The following is a 16729-nucleotide window of genomic DNA, read 5'->3' on the forward strand; positions in this document are numbered from 1 at the left end:
GAGGACTGACTATCCACGTACAACAGGGAAACAAGTCTCGTAAGCCCTTAACGGGCAGGCATGACCAAGAGGTCGTTTACGCCAAGAAGAAGAAGAATTCCCATGCAAACGAAAAATTTGGTGGATGTAAAAGCCGCGCTATCACAGTACTTCGCTGCGTTTGGAATTCCTTAGGAAATAGTTACGGATCACGAAACCACCTTCCGTTCTATTCAGGTGAAAACATTCTTAACGAACTTACAATGCGCATTGCATTACGCTTCTTCACATGCGCATTGCATTACGCAAAAGACACATTCCACTATTATTGAAATAATCAATACAAATAAGTATAAATTTACAAACTTAGATACATTATCGTTAGTACAAATAGCCACTAGCCTTTACAATAATTCAGTGCATTCGTCTCACAAACATACTCCAAACAAAATAATTTTCAATAACTGCGATGTAATTAACGTAGAAGACAGAACGGAAATTGTGCGGAAAATTTTCGACCAAACTCTATCAAATTTGCAAACATCGAAACAAAACCTAGAAAAAAGGAATGCGAAAAGAGAACCACCACCAGAATTAGCTGTAAAGCAAGATGTTTTGTACATACTTAATATAAGAAAAAAACTAGATGCAAGAGCAAACATAATTAAGGTACAAAATATTGGTGAACGGACTTTTGAAACTAGACAGGGCATTAACAGAAACAAAGGGAAAATTAAGCGCCTTAAAAATTAGTGTCGAGGACGCTACTCTTTCTCGCCCGGGCGGAGTTATATGATTGACAATCTTCCATGCCAACTGCAAGTGGTAGTGTAGTGAGCAACAGAACAGGGCACATCACGGCGTACTATACCCTGCTATAGTACGGCAGTAGATAAGTGTGTTAGCTTCAAGTTAGAATATAAATTACTGTAGAAGGAAATAAAGAACATTGCGGGCTTATTCTCTGAACGAGACGCATCTCACTCGTAACTATATACAGTGTGCCGATCGGTAAGTGGGACGGTCAAAAAAAGAACACTTGTCTGGCTTTGCGATCAATTTTAGGGTACTTAGAATTGATAACAATGAATTTCGCTTACCACATCTTCTTTGTCTATCTTTCTACGAAGCATGTGCAAAAAGAGGGAGTAAAACACGGTCACCAAGCGGCGCAATGATCGAAAAAGTGCAAAAAGTCATAATTTTGCCAGGCAAACGTAAAGTTGGACACTTGCTTTTCAGGTTTAACCGGCCTGCTACACGAACCGCAAACTCCAACCGCAAACTCAAAAACCGTGTAAGTTTACGTCAAAATCTTTGCGGTTCGTGTAGCCGCGTTTTAAGAGCCACGCTACACGAGCCGCAAACTCAAAAACTTTGCAGCGCAAAGAGGGGAACAGCCGAAAAGTTTACGTCAGAAATATTTCAGTTCCGTGAGCTGAAAACTGCACCCGCAAAGTTTTTGGCAGCTAACCGCAAACTTAAATGCGCCAGAAGAAGAAGATGAAGAAGAAATAAATGTAAACATAACAAATTTTAAAAACAAAATAAACGAACATATGGTGATAAATTTACGTGTTTATTTTGCAGCTACAGTAATATTTTGTCATTTTATAGCTAGAATATCAATTATAAATTCACTATGGATCAGGGGTCGGCAAAGTCCGGCCCACCAACTGACTTTAACGAAAAGTTTCGAAAAGTTTAATGATAAAGATTATAATATTTTATCCTACCACTTTTTATGTAACTTGAGAACATCAAAATCTTCCTTCTTCATGCGAAGAAAGTTAATTATAGTATCATTTGCTTGCTCTGCTACAGTATTGTCCAGCAAACGGTTGCCATCTTCTTGCCGCCGGAAAAAAATTGGACGCATCCACCACCTTCGCACAAAACGCCTGTTGCGTTGTTGAGAGTGTAATATTATAATATATCTACGCGTGAACTTCCGGATTACATATTCTATTCACTCCTATTTCTTATGATAATATATCTACACGTAAACTTTCGGCATCACGATTGCCATGATATATTTCATATTCTTCTTCACATCACTTTCTTAGCATAATATATCTACACGTGAACTTCCGGCATCACGGTTGCCATGATACATTACGCAGTTCTCTTCACTTCACTTAGTTAACGCACTGCTGCGGGTGTTTGAGTTTTAAAAAAACTTAAACTTTATTTCCTACAACATATGTGCGGGTTAATACCCAACTATCGTGTTCGGATGCTGGATACCAACTGATGATCGGTTCGCGATCTGGATCGTTGGTTCACGGTCTTCTGATTCTAGGTGGTCCGCGTCGCTGCGGGAATCTGCAATCTCAGCATAATGCGGGCGGTCCGCGTTGCTATGGGAAGCTGCAACTCAGCATAATGGTGTGGTCCGGGGGCCGCGTCGCGATGATCGAATGTTGACTCACAATGTATGCTCTGGCGATGTCCACAATGTATGCGATGGCGTTGTCCACAATGTATACGCTGGCGTTGTCTTGACTACTTTCTAATGATAATATGTCTACACGTGAACTTTCGGCATCACGGTTGCCATGATATATTATCTTCCTTCTATTACTTCAATTAGCAGCCTCACTGCTGACTGTAGAATGCCCTTTACTCGTGGTGGAATTCACTGATCACTATGCACCTGTAAGAAACCCATCGTTCCTCCTTCTCGAGACTTTGTCCCGAAATAAAACACAAGTGTGGTTTCGTTTTTATAGTTGCCTAAACTGATCGAACTATTGTCTACCAGAACTAACCTTTTGTCTATTCTTCACTATAACTTCTTTGCTGTCTGGAACTCCATCTTTGAACGGGGATGGAACTGAGCGTCGCGAACTGAGGCTTCTGTTCCACTGAGACTTGTTCGATCAGTCTTTGGCCCTTTATTTATAGTGCAATTTCTTCCTTAAGTTCAACATTTCTTTTTGGATTATTTCTAATGGGAATTTTGATAAAAAAAATAATATTGAATTTAACACTTTTGTTTGTCTGAATTTTGATTGGTCGTTTATAGATTTGATATTGATTTACTGTCTGGCTAACTTCCTTGTCCTGGTTAGTTTGGTTAATATGATCTTACACGTGCCTATCATGATCGAACATGTTCGTTCGCCTAATTTGGGGTTCATTATTTTACCTGAAAGTGTGGGAATCCATACATTGTATTTGAATGCGTTTCTAAACGTTCTTTTGCCCTTGAACTAAAGATGTTGTTTATTGGCGCGATTGCATGTGCACCCGAAATCGTGAGAATTATCTCGCGGTGTCATATTGAGACGAGTCGTATGCTACCTAAGGGCGTATGCACTTGAAAGCGTGGGAACACGCATTCCCAACTACGCATGCATTGCTTCTTTAACATTTGGTTTACTGCGCAAAGTTATTTTGGTTTTTCGTGGTTGAATTCTTTATCGGTAAACAATATCAGGTTACAATATGCGTACATGCTCGTTTGGCTTTGATTGTCATTACGTTGCATCTTTGCGTTTTATCTTGCCTTTCAATTGTGTTGCATGCCATATTGCATTCTTCATTGTATTCTACTTAGAACTTGCTTGGAAGATTAAGCTCTGCAATGGAGCTTGAAATGTTAATTGTTTCAAGCTTATCTTAATCTGCACTTTTGGTAATTGCGCCTGCGTGTATGCTTGGTACAGCACAAGAGTTTTGGGTACTCAACTCGATGACCCGCGATAGGGTAGTTAGCCACTCTTCACTCATCAACAGATTATCCATATTTAACTAGTTGTGTTAACTGAAGATGATATCTTGTTTGCTTCGAAGGGAGCTTTTTGAGCTAACTGATAACAAAAACAAAAACAGCAGAGACTGACGCATGCATCGACTGTCAGAAACTTTGCGCTTGCATTGACTGGCGACAGAATTGGTACCGCAAAACGCGGCTACACGAACCGCAAAGTTTTTGACGTAAACTTATACGGTTTTTGAGTTTGCGGTTGCAGTTTGCGGCTCGTGTAGCAGGCCGATAATACGTGGTTTGTTGAACTATTTTCAGAAGTTTTTGGTATTTAATGTTATTTCTGTTATATTCTATGACTGTTTGTAGATGCTTGACAACAGTTTTTTCTAACTTGATTGCACATTTCTGCTCAAATTTCTTCTTTTCGTTCGTTTTATTACCAATTTATACTATATACTATAATTTAATGTTTGTAACATAGTATACTGTACAATTTTGCTCAAATCGGCTATTGGATTTCAAGCTGGAGACTCAGAAAGATTCTTCTGAACTTTGAGGCTGATTTAGAGAAGCAACTTTTGTGTTATTCGAAGCTAATAGTGAGTATAGTTAACCTGGCGGAACTCTTAATCTTGGAATATTCAAACTATATCAACAATATTTGTCATACTTACTGTGACGATAATTACCACATTAAATTAATGCATTGGAACGAGATAGGAAGAGTACCTTTCAACATAATCTAAAATCAGCGTCTATATAAGGTTTTTAAAAGTACAGGCATTGCTTGAGGGTTCTGCGGGTATGTTCTGGAAATAGTTTGGAACCTTCTAAATACTTTCATTGTTTTATTAAATTCTTCGACATCTATAATAGAGGAAAAGCCTTCAATTCAGTTGGTTTTTTAATGAATCTCATATCATCGTCCTTTAAGTTTATTGTAAGATGACCCATTTCATGTTATATTTTTGACAAACTGGGCTTTTTTATCGATTGTATGTGTATCGCAAAACAGTAACTTTGGTTACATTGATAAAACTCGATAACTTTCGTCATTTATAATCGGTTTATATGATAAAAAGATAATATTTCATTCCTTTCAGTGGTGTAACACATTTCAACCACAAAGTGTAAATAATTTATCAAAACTCATTTTTTGTGTACGTATAACAATGGTTAACAAGTTAAGCGCTACGCGCAAATTACACTGCTTTCCGTTCTGCCAGCGATTCGTAGAAACGCCGGCCTACCTAACGGGCTCTGTCGGTCCGAGCAGACCGACGCCGGCTTACGGGAAGGAACACTGTCGGCCCCACGGGACCCACGTAGCGCTTAACGTGTGTAGTATATCATAGATCATTAGAAAATGATTTTACGTGCCTAAACTAGCTTCCACAACACTTAAGCCGCAGAAATTCTTAGTAATCCCAAGTGTTCAACTTTATGTTTGGCTGGCAAAATTATGACTTTTTGCACTTTTTCAATCATTGCACCGCTTGGTGACCGATTTTACTCTCTCTTTTTGCACATGCTTCGTAGAAAGATAGACAAAGAAGATGTGATAAGCGAAATTCATTGTTATCAATTCTAAGTACCCTAAAATTGATCGCAACCCAAGGAGCGCCAAATTGACGTTTCGACCCGAACCCATGAAAGTTCCATACAAAAAAACCCCTCCACGACGGGAGAGCTACCCCGCAACCACTCCGTCACCATTTGACATACCCCTCACTTCCTAATGACAATCCAAATGCTGTCTGCTCTATCGTTCCGTCCTTTTCTCTCGCGTTATATTGCCAACAGCATAGACTTGTGTGTGTGTGAGCAACAGCCCGTTGAGGAATTGTTTACATTTTAAAATAACCGCTCGTCCAGTATGTTGTAAAAACTTGGTGTCTATTTTGTACAAGAAATCCCTTGAAAATGTGCTTAAAACCGAATTAAAACATTTGCGAAAGAATGCTGTTTTCTATCGTCGATCTGACAATGTCTGAAAAATGTTCAAAACGCAGCAATCTACAGCAAATATTGAAGCTGTAGCTGACAATATACCCGTGGAAGCAGAAATTCTAGTTGAAGATCGAGATGGAGCTTATGTGGATGAAATGGGGTTTCAACGCTATTTATTAATGGAATGTGGAGTAAACATCAACGGGAATCTAAGGGCTATTATTGCAGACGCTCCAGCAAGAGCATTCATAACAGGTTGACTACAAAACTTATCAGCAGACAATTTCACATGTATTTAATTGTTCTTTCATTTAATTTTCACAGGTGTAGTAGGACATGTTGATTATAGGAGTTGCCAGAAATGTACTGTCGTAGGTCACTACGGCAGCGTTGCTCGCACCATTGTATTTTCTGGGACACAACGAACTGATGGAGGATTCAGGCAAGGCGCCTATCCAGGACACCAAAGAACGATTACACCTCTTTAAGATTTATTTTTTTACATAGTCTAGGATGTCGTGGTAGCGGATCGTTTGCATCTTATCGATCTTAGCATCATGAAGCGACTGCTGGTGGGCTGGCGAAACGAAACACTGGGAAAGAGAAAATGGGACCAAAGTCAATGTAAAGTAATACCGCAAGCCTTGCAGACGACAAAACTCATGCAACTAATGAAAGAAGAGTTGTTCTCTGATTCACTTGCCAGAAATCGATGGCTTAGATGCTGGTATGATATTAATGGTTGTGAAGGTTGCGTTTGAAAGCTCCTTCTAAAAATAAATGATACACAGTATTTGTCTTATAAATGGCACAAATATAAAGTTATATCTTTGTAACATGATTTCAATAATTACCGTGATTTGTCAATGCTGGTGGAATTTGAAAAGATACACAGTGACGATGGAATGTCCTGAGCCGGTTTTCAGTTGTTTCGGTGGGTTTCACATTGATTGTCCCAGTGGATGTCGTAGCATGAATACTTCCACACTTAACACTTTATTGGCGTGTGCTTTCTGACCAAAACATGCTGCAGTCACCGTCAATTGAGTGTTAAAATCTAAAAAAACAGCACAATAGAAAAATCAAACACATTATTAAACTGCACAAACTTCGTCGAATTTTTCAACTCCAACCTCTAGTTTCATGATTTTATACTACGCACCTTATTTCGCGCGAGTGCAATTTTGAGAAAATGTATCCATCGTTACGTAAAATAAAACAGACAATCAACAAGACACTTTCCAACATCGCCGATAGATCAACCGGTCTGCGCATCGTATGGTATGTATAACGATAAGTGTTCAATCCTCACTAACCAAACAATAAAAATTTCTCTTCAACAGCTACCACCAATGTAATCACTACCACTGTGTTAACCACGATCGCGACAGTAAAAAAACGAAAGAATATCGAATCATGGTGCATTACAGGTAGAGGCTAGGAGAGGGAAGAGGAAAGATAGCGGAATGAGGAGGGAAAACAGACCTAGAGAGGATATTATTTTTGAACCTAGAATGATAATTTTTTTCGAACCCACTATTTTGAATTTGAACCCACCATCAAATTTGAATCTGACAGCCCGTCAACATCGCTGTCAAATCGGGTCGAAATTTACTGCGCATCGTGCCCTGGACCGACCCGTTTTCGACGCGAAAACGGGTCGGACTAGGCGCCGGAAATATTTCAAAAATCCCCTTGGGAAAGTCAGACAAGTGTTCTTTTTTTTACCGTCTCACTTACCGATTGGCACACTGTAACTGTGGCACACATTTAACTAAAGACACGGTTGTTGTTTCGGTAAAAGACATTTTATTTTATTTTTATACTATTATTATTATATTATTATTTTTTATTTTTCAGGCATTTTATTTTTATTCTAGTTGGTTGGGCCCTTCACTAGGGACATGCCACGCTAGCGATGGCTTACGCATGGTTCTTAGGCCCGTAGCTAGGAGATGTAAAACATTACGAGCCTTGATCCTTATTGAAGTGACATATTTCTCCAGCGCGCAAGGAAGTGTTCTACTCGGCGTGCTGTTTATTATTTTATTTAAATTAATTAATTGCTCTAGCGGCGACAATGTATGAATGTAAATAATAACTTTAATGTAAATGCGCCCTATAGCATATTTTGTGAATCACTACATGGGTAAGCATTCTAGAAAGTCAAAAACATTAATGTAAAAACAAGCGCTTAAGTATTGTTCAAACGTTTTTTGTTCACAAATAACATAAAAAACAGACGTAATAAAAACGATGCACAAGTCGAAGGTCAAAAGCACTTCTATCGACTTAATCGTTGGTTGTGTTCAATTTTCTCGGAACGCGATTGTCAAGTCCGTGTGCGCGTCCAAAATCTGTTGAAACGTAGTTGTAAAAACAGTGCGTTCATTGAAGGTGAAATATCAAAGTATTGACCATGTCAAAGAAGCAAAAGGTATGTATAGTGACGAGTGTGTTGTGAAGACCATCAACCATAAAAAAATCTCAATCGTTTCATCAGTAAATGACTCTCGTTACGTAACAGTTCACCACGGGAAGATCATCCATAGAGTTGAAGTGACTTCACAGTAGAACTAAATGTTGTGCTATTTTCAGACTATCGACTTGAGCAATGAAAACACTCTACATTTCATAAGTCTCATTGAATTGTACGGGTGTTTATGGAATAGGAAGGATCCAAGTTATGAAAATAAAAATATGCAGACTGATGCATGGGAAGAAATCAGCGAAGCAATGGGGGTTTCAACATTCTTATTACAAAAAAATGGGAATCGTTGAACAGCTCATACCGGCACTTTAAACCCTTATATTCTAAAAACCAAAAAACCGGATCTGGTAAATTAATTTAGTAAGAACAACATTTTATAAAAATATTATAAACCAACATTTCTCATTAATGTTTCAGGTGCTGATGAACAGACGAAGAGTCAATGGTACGCCTATGAGGCAATGAGTTTCTTGTCGGCCGTGACAGAATGTGGCGATACGGAGGATACGGTGAGTCATATTTCAAGTTGTTGGGATCATTCTAAACGTAACGTGCCCGACAGGTGAGGTGGAAATATAGAGGGTTCTAAACAATATGCTTAAATTTGAAAAGTTCAATACTCTTATGGACAATGATGAGGATTCAGCTCGGTGTCGTGAGGGACGGAACCTGGTAAAGATTCGATTCGTGTCGTATACATCGAGCGGCCAGGATTTTGCGTTGCTTCAAGTGTGCAAAGTTTGAACATATAACCAATGACTGCAAAAATGAGTTGGCCTGTTCAAAATGCGGTGATAAACATAAAACAGCAACTTGTAAGTCTGTTGTTTTTAAGTGTGTCAACTGCTAACAGGCTAATAATTTGAGCACCAACATCTTCAACACGAACCATGCTGCAAATAGTAGTGTGTGTCCAATGTTCCAGAAGGAGTCGAACAAAAAAAGAAGTCCACGCAATAGCAAGATGGTTGGGATATTGTTCGGCAATATGAAATATTGTATATTAATATTGCTGGGCTGCCAACCACCAATACAATGTTGCGTAAGACAGTAGAAAAAGTTAAACCATTGATGGTTCTAGTTACCGAAACGCATATCACGGAAGTTGAAGCTTTTGATAAGTTTCACATACCAGGATACCGTGTCGAATCTTGTTTGTCTAACTCGCGACATACTGGAGGAGTTGCAATATATGCCAGAGATTCGGTTGTATTCAAAGTTTTATTAAATGAAATGAAAGAAGGCAACTTGTGTTTGGGTATTGCGGTTGCTTGCGGTGTGACAACGGCGAACTATGGAGTTGTAACGAAAACAAGGAATTCCCTCATTTTGAGTTTTGAGGTAGTCAACCAATTCCGGTTCAGAATTGTCTTCGTTCCTACCAACTAATTTCATCCTTGCCAGAGGCAATGAAATGGTGTATGCCTCCCCAAGAGCTAAGCCTAATCTAGCTTTCACGGCATTCAAGTTCTCACCAAGAGGAACTTGTACCGAAATTTGGCCCTCTCCACCGTTGCGAAAGTCCGAATGCTGATGGCGCCTCGGATCAAGCTTAGTCCGTATGTCGGTCCTTGTCACAGCGCAAGATTGACTAGCTTTCGGAATGACCACTAATCTTCTCTGCAGATGTTTATCCGACTGTCTAATAGCGGGTGCTGATGCTGGTAATGCTTTAACAAAATTACCTGCGTCAAAATGTTTTACTATGGTCGAAACAGAACTGTGTGCTGCAAAAAGCAGTTCTTTGGTGATTTTACGATACTTTTTGAAGTTTTATACTTTTTAATGATGTCTGAAATTGTTAGTTTGCTAATGTAAGTCTAATTTTATATGTTTTTAAATTTTTTTTTATCGTTATGATGGATAAATGATGATGTTTCGCTCCAACCAAGTAGTGTGACACATATTTCAATAAAAACTTCAATAATATAATAAATCAAATCATCCGAGTGCTTCTAACGATGCCCAAGAGTCGTCTGCATCGATAATAACAAATATTAAGTGTCGAAACTAACTTACACACCACTCTAACTAACAAAAATGCGATGAAATTAAACTGTCCGACTTTGCGATTGGCCGTCAAAATTCTGACTTTTTCCACTCTATTGTTTATAGCGCTGCTTGGGTACGACTTTTTTCACCGTTCTTTTTGCACGTACTTCGTAGGAAGGTGCACCAAGAAGATGCAATGAACAAAAATCATTGTTATCAATTCTAAGTACTCTAAAATCGACCACAAAGTCGGACGCATGCTCATTTTTTGAGCGTCCGGATTAACTTTGGGCCCAGTGTAGTTCCGGATTAACTTTGGGCCCAGTGGCACACCGAACAGTTTTGAACATTTCGTTTGCACAGTTTTGCTGTTCCATGACCGTCTCTAAATGTCTTGGCCAAAGCCTCAAAGCCAAGGGACACCCGCACACATACACATAAAACAGCCACCGACACTGTACTTACCTGTGTTACACGAAAAACAGGTGACGCCGTTGACTGTCCGCTAAAACACGGCTCTACGAAAACCCGTTATCTGGCGTGGCCGTCGACATTCATACAAAAATAAACACTTTCATAGACACTGAATAACTATCGACACAATTATCGATGATCAGATCGGACAATAGCCTTTCTTTTCATACGATAATTACACAATTTTGTGGAGCCCACACAAAACTAGACTGCGCTTGTCAACACGACTCTGACAGTTCTCTGGTCTTGACGCAGGTATTGTTAGACGCCCAGGCAACATTTCGCTATGGAAAATGACCGCTGCTTTTCTGTGGAGTGTTCAGCTGCTTTTCCTATTAAAGCAGCTCCGTTCATTCAGAAGCAGCACTGCAGTTCATAAAATAATTTAAGTGTCTCGACTGTAGAAAGCTTACACGATGCAGCTTTAAGCGTTGTTTTGAAACTTTGCAAAAAAAAGCTGTTTCCGCAACTCTTGTTCCGTTTGTTCCTTTTTTAAAAAGTTTTTATGCATTCACCTTCCCGGATGTCGCAAAATATGAATCGGACAGAGATAAACGATAGGAGATCAATAATGAAAGAGTGTGCTAGCAATACCCGCATTTTTCGCTCCCAGATTATGACTGTGCGTTGGCGATCCCGTTCTGGCACACTTGAACAGATAACGTGCTGGTCTCCTTCAGCAGCTCCCCCGGGAGAGCGCTATGTGACATTGAGACATCGCATGTTGTGTTCTCTCGCAGCAGTGCTGTAGAACGAGAGCACTTCTTCAGTGCTCATAGCAAACGTTAAAACAGAATGCAGTCTTACTCTTACTCCTTGGTAATTGGTACTCGGACATCCTGATCCTGTTCACAGCAAAGCAAAACGAGTTGCGCCAGATCCTGCAGTAACAGGCAGTGGATTTCTACTCCTTCCTTAAGTTTGATAATGAATTATAACACTCCGACTCAACTAACTTAATGACAATTTTCATAAAAAAGAATTAAATCCTGTTTTCGCTGTTCAAGTAATACGTAAAAGTATAAAATAAATTAGATGAAAAAATAAATTTTCAAAATAAAAGTTTTTCAGTAAACGTACTAAAAAATAAAAAATAATGTATGTTGAATGAGATATGTATTTATGTATCAGTTTTTCGTTTTTGTCGTTGTTCGCATAGCATCGTAGATGGCGATCGAACTGAGAGCAATCTCGATGTTATGCGAACAACGATAAAGACGAAAAACTGATACATAAATACATATCTCATTCAACATACATTATTTTTTATTTTTTAGTACGTTTACGGAAAAACTTTTATTTTGAAAATTTATTTTTTCATTTAATTTATCTTCTGTTCTGTTCTGCCTTTCTCGTTCTGCTGCCTCGCTCCCCTCTGCGGTCCCTCTTGTAACCTCCTGATGTGTTCTGCTCGCCTGGTAGCAGGTGTTCCGCCGTTGCTTCGGTTTTGGGAGTTGGTATGTTGCCTGAGGGTGAAAGATGTATATATTTGTCTTTGTTATTAAAGTTTTTACTTACCATTTGATTCTGCCAGTCCGAAGCGTGTGGGATGTCAACCTCGAATTGTTCCAGTAGTCCACCGAGATTCTTGTACACCCTCGGGTTTAACTAGGGTTTTCTTTGATCGCTTTGGTGTTTGCGTGGCAGTACACGCACGCGTTGCTTGGTACACACATGTGTATGATGCACGCGCGTTGACCTTGTAAAAAGAACCGCTAACAAGAACCAGCTGGCGACAACCGATCGCACCGTATAATTATCTTTGTTATATTTGCACGCAGCATTAAATATACATATGCGCATGGAATTTCTTTGTGTTTTCATTACAGTTGTTCCTCACATTTTTAACATGCAATAAAAGGTACTAAAATATGACCGGCGTCATTAACAGTGACCAAGCGACTAAGTTGCATATTTTTTGTGTAACATGTGCTTTATACGTTAAGAAAATGCAAAACGAAAGTGGATGCGGAGCAAAGAACAATACGAATGATCAAAGATGTACTTTTTCCTCCACGAGGAACTTTGCTTCATACCTAGCTTGCAATATATTACAGATAAGAAATTACTTTTACAAAGATAGGCCATGCCAAAATCTGGTTAAAAATAATTGCACAGCTACCCATATGTACTACTTACTGCAAGTTGCAATGATTTTTTTTTAGATTTCGATGTCACATCGCATTTTTCATTGCTCAACATTTGATTGTTTCATGAGATTTCTTCTTTTGGAAACTAGTAAAGATCTACAGACAGATCTATACACCGATTGGAGACAGCATTCGTAAGTAACGGATAAAAATCTAGCTCTTATCAAAAGCTAGTTTTGTGTGCAAAATACGTTCCAATATCTTCTTCCGCCGGAAACATAATCGTTTCCCAGCATAAGGTGAAATCATGTATTGACAGTTCAAAAGAGAGCTGGTTAATGACACTCCTTAGTCAAAATGCATTCGTTTTATTTAATGCTGGTTACCCTAATATAAATACATAAACTCGTGTAGCAACTGCTCAAGCAGATAGAAAATTAATCACTTCCGGACAAAGATTACCGTTACTTTGTAATTAACATTTGAACTGAGAAACACGGCCTTAAAGTTTGCATTAAAAAATAGACAAATTTTCGTTGACGATAAGAAAAAAGTCAACCAAGTATATTGAATCAAGTAAATTTTATTGTAAGATTACATATTTTTGGTACTTTCAAAATAACTTCCGACGCCCAGTTGGCCTTGGCCGAAACTTTTGCCAAAGCCAACCAAACCAACCATGTAGGAATGTTTTCAGTTGTTGTAAATGTTTTTTTTCGATTTGTTCTAGTTGATAGGCATGAGCAAGGTGAGCAGTGTGGGCTATTTCAATTATATTTGACCCGTTCAACTCCTCCGATCCTCTTTACGCATGATTTACTGTGGCTAGGTATGTCCAAACCACTGAATCGTACTCTTTATCGTGTTTTCTGATAAAGTTGATTTATTCCGGAAGACACTGCACATTATACACTTCTCCACGCCGGAAGTCTTGACAGGAAAAACAGCGACTTTGGGCAAATCCTTCTCGCTGGTTTTCAGTCCCGATATGCCGTTCTATGGGAGTTTAGGGACCACAAAACACTTTAAAAATACTGTAACAAGCTTCAAAAGTAATATAAAGTACTAGGCTTTTTTACCACTTGTCTTCATCTGGTTTTAAATAATCGTTGGTCACGAGGTCCGCTATTAAGCTGGATGTTAAACACAAAATCAAACGTAGATGGTTGATGTCAAACTTGTTCTAAATTTAAACGAAATGCTACTCTTTAATTTGCTTTTAACAGAAAGTTGCTAACGTGTTCCGTTTTTTCATGAAAAGTCGTTAAAATTTGTCTCATTTTTTAAATGCAAACGTTATTGTAATATTCCCGAAATGCAAACGTTTGTCACTAATCAAGATTTGGTCGGTATAAGGACAGTCTATGTCGATTATTTAAAAAATTAAATGCCCCACTTTTGGATATCTTTCACGCCCGAAGATAAAACTCGAAAAAGAATTCTATATTTCAAATATCAAATGGCGAACATGAATCCATAGCGTCGAACACCTCGCAATAGTTGGCGTTCGAGATCATTGATTCAAATGATTTATGTATCGCTGGGATATATTTTTTATGTTTTGAATATAATGGACACACTTTGTGAATAGCCGAACATTTGTTAGTTTGATATGCATTCGTTTATTCACAGGTGTAAAACGTACAGCGGTAGCAATGGTAGCAACTGCGGGAGAAGAGTAAAAATTGAATACGGGAGGAAAACAATCTCATCCGCCCTTCTTAGAACACAGCTTGAACCGGCAACTAGAAAACTTGTGATTTGTTTTTCTAGCGCTGGAATTGCTGATATGCATGTGCATGTGCATGCGCCAACAGATCTTTCGAATTGAATAATATTTGTCTATTTTCTCGTTGTCATTATAGGTATGTAACAATTATACGATTTTGTAATAACGTAAATGAAAACTTTCCCACATATAGAAATTCTGTCGAAGGATTCTTTATTCTATCGAGTGTTGCTTTGAAGAGACCGCACGAGAATGCTTCGAATACTTTTGAAATCATACATCTTTGATCATCTTAAACACAATCATTTCTGAGGCGATTGAGATGATATAAATATTGTTGCATAGGTATTTGGCGGAACTATCTTTTGTCTGAATGATGCACTTGGCTAGGAATATTCATTGAGGAGCTATTTTTGTTTTATTTCTTCTCTTTACTGTGCATCGAAAACAGATTTGAAAGCGTCAATGTTGTTTACATTGGAATATGTTCTACCGTTGGTGGCAGCGCCGGTGCTTTCCGTTCAAACTGTAACGGTTTATGCTTTCCATCCGTCGCTTTATTTCATTTTTCATGCAAAGTTTCACTCAAGAGCGGGTTGAAAAATTTCGGCGCTGCAGCGCGAATGCGACGGAGCATAAGTCAGTCGCTGCGTCTCGCTCCGATCCACGGGGATAGGCCTGATTTCATTCCAAATTGGTAGTAGGGTGGGGTTATCATGTCATTCGGAAAGTGTCTGTGACTAATAGTGTAGACAAGGGCTTGAGTCTAATGCCAGATATGCTGTGGATGAGTCACGTTGGAGATATGTTTAAGTTTAGGAGTTAAGGTAGAATGTTTCAAATATACAGTGACCGGCAGGAAAAAATGCCCACTTCGAATTTTGTAGATTTTCGCTCAATATTTTTTTCTCAATCCAACTAAATATACTGCAAGTATTTTTCGTATATTGATTTACATATTTCATATAAGATCCACTAATAGGTAAGCGAAAACAAACATATTTTGATTTTGAGAAAAAAATAATAAAAAAAGTATCTAAAAACAGTGACAAGCAAAAGTGCCCACTTCAGTTATTCATTATTATCCATAAAAATAAGAAATAATAAATGCGTTTTGATATTTTATGTGTTCTTTTTTAGCTTTTAGAACCTGCTGAAGGCGCTTTGGCATACTTTCTACCAGTATTTTTAGTTTTTGGGAATTTTATTCTTCTGAAGCGCGCATTAAAGCTTCAAAATTGTCGTTTTTGTTCGATACATCAGTTTTGTCCACCCTGGCATCGAGAATTGCCCACAAATTTTTAATCTCCGGGCTCTGAGGAGGCCATTTCAACAGTTTTGTCCGACAAGACGGGAAGAAAGACTTCGTCTTCTTGGCAGTATGTCGAACTTGGCCTCGCCAGGCTGCGTCGAACTTGCCCCCGCCGGGAGAACTAACTTCTCTTCAAGGCCCGTCAGGATCAGTGAAATCTCCAGATTTTGTTGCAGGATGTTTATGTTTATGTTGTAATCTGCAGTCTTAACACCGTTTTTGATTTTTTTCTGCATTTGCAGTCTTAACAGTGATTGAAAACGAAGGCCATACACTTATGCTTCTTCCACCTTATAGCCCATATTTTAACCCCATTGAGAATATGTTTAGCAAGTGGAAGTCTAACGTAAAGAGGGCAGAGCCAAATAATGAGGAGCAGTTGATGAATGCAATAGCTGAATAATGAGGAGCAGTTGATGAATGCAATTCAACCTTAGTTACCACGCAAGACTGCGAAGAATTCGTTCGCCACATGTGGACGAATTTACGTCGTTGTGTGAACGGCGAAGAAATTTTCGAGTAAAATTGTGTAAATAGAATATGTACATAGTAAATAGAATTAGAATATACATAGTAAATAGAACAGCATAGAATAGAATGAATTATAGAAAATAGAATTATGTAAATAAAATACTGTAAGTAGAATATGAAAAGAACTGTAAATAAAATGGAATAAATGGAACTAGAACCGAAGCTAGTGAACTATATTACGTGTATGATTACTTTTGTAAATACAGATCGTATTTGTTCAGTCAGCAACCTCAGAACTGTCAACAAACCACTTGTCAGCAGAAATAAAGGGCCCAAGATCTGTAGAAGTGAGAGGTCAAGAGATTTTTGCAGCACCGCCTATGTTTTGAATATGCTCTCAATAAAGCTAGCGGGTGGAAAATTAGATATTTTTAAATATTGTAACAAATACTGCTTTGCATCCGTACAAATGCTGAACAAGATTGTTGATTTTTGAAACATTTTCGTCCGCTTTTGAAGCTGTGGG

Source organism: Anopheles coustani, chromosome 2 (genome assembly GCF_943734705.1).
Source record: "Anopheles coustani chromosome 2, idAnoCousDA_361_x.2, whole genome shotgun sequence".
Classification (NCBI taxonomy): Eukaryota; Metazoa; Arthropoda; class Insecta; order Diptera; family Culicidae; genus Anopheles; species Anopheles coustani.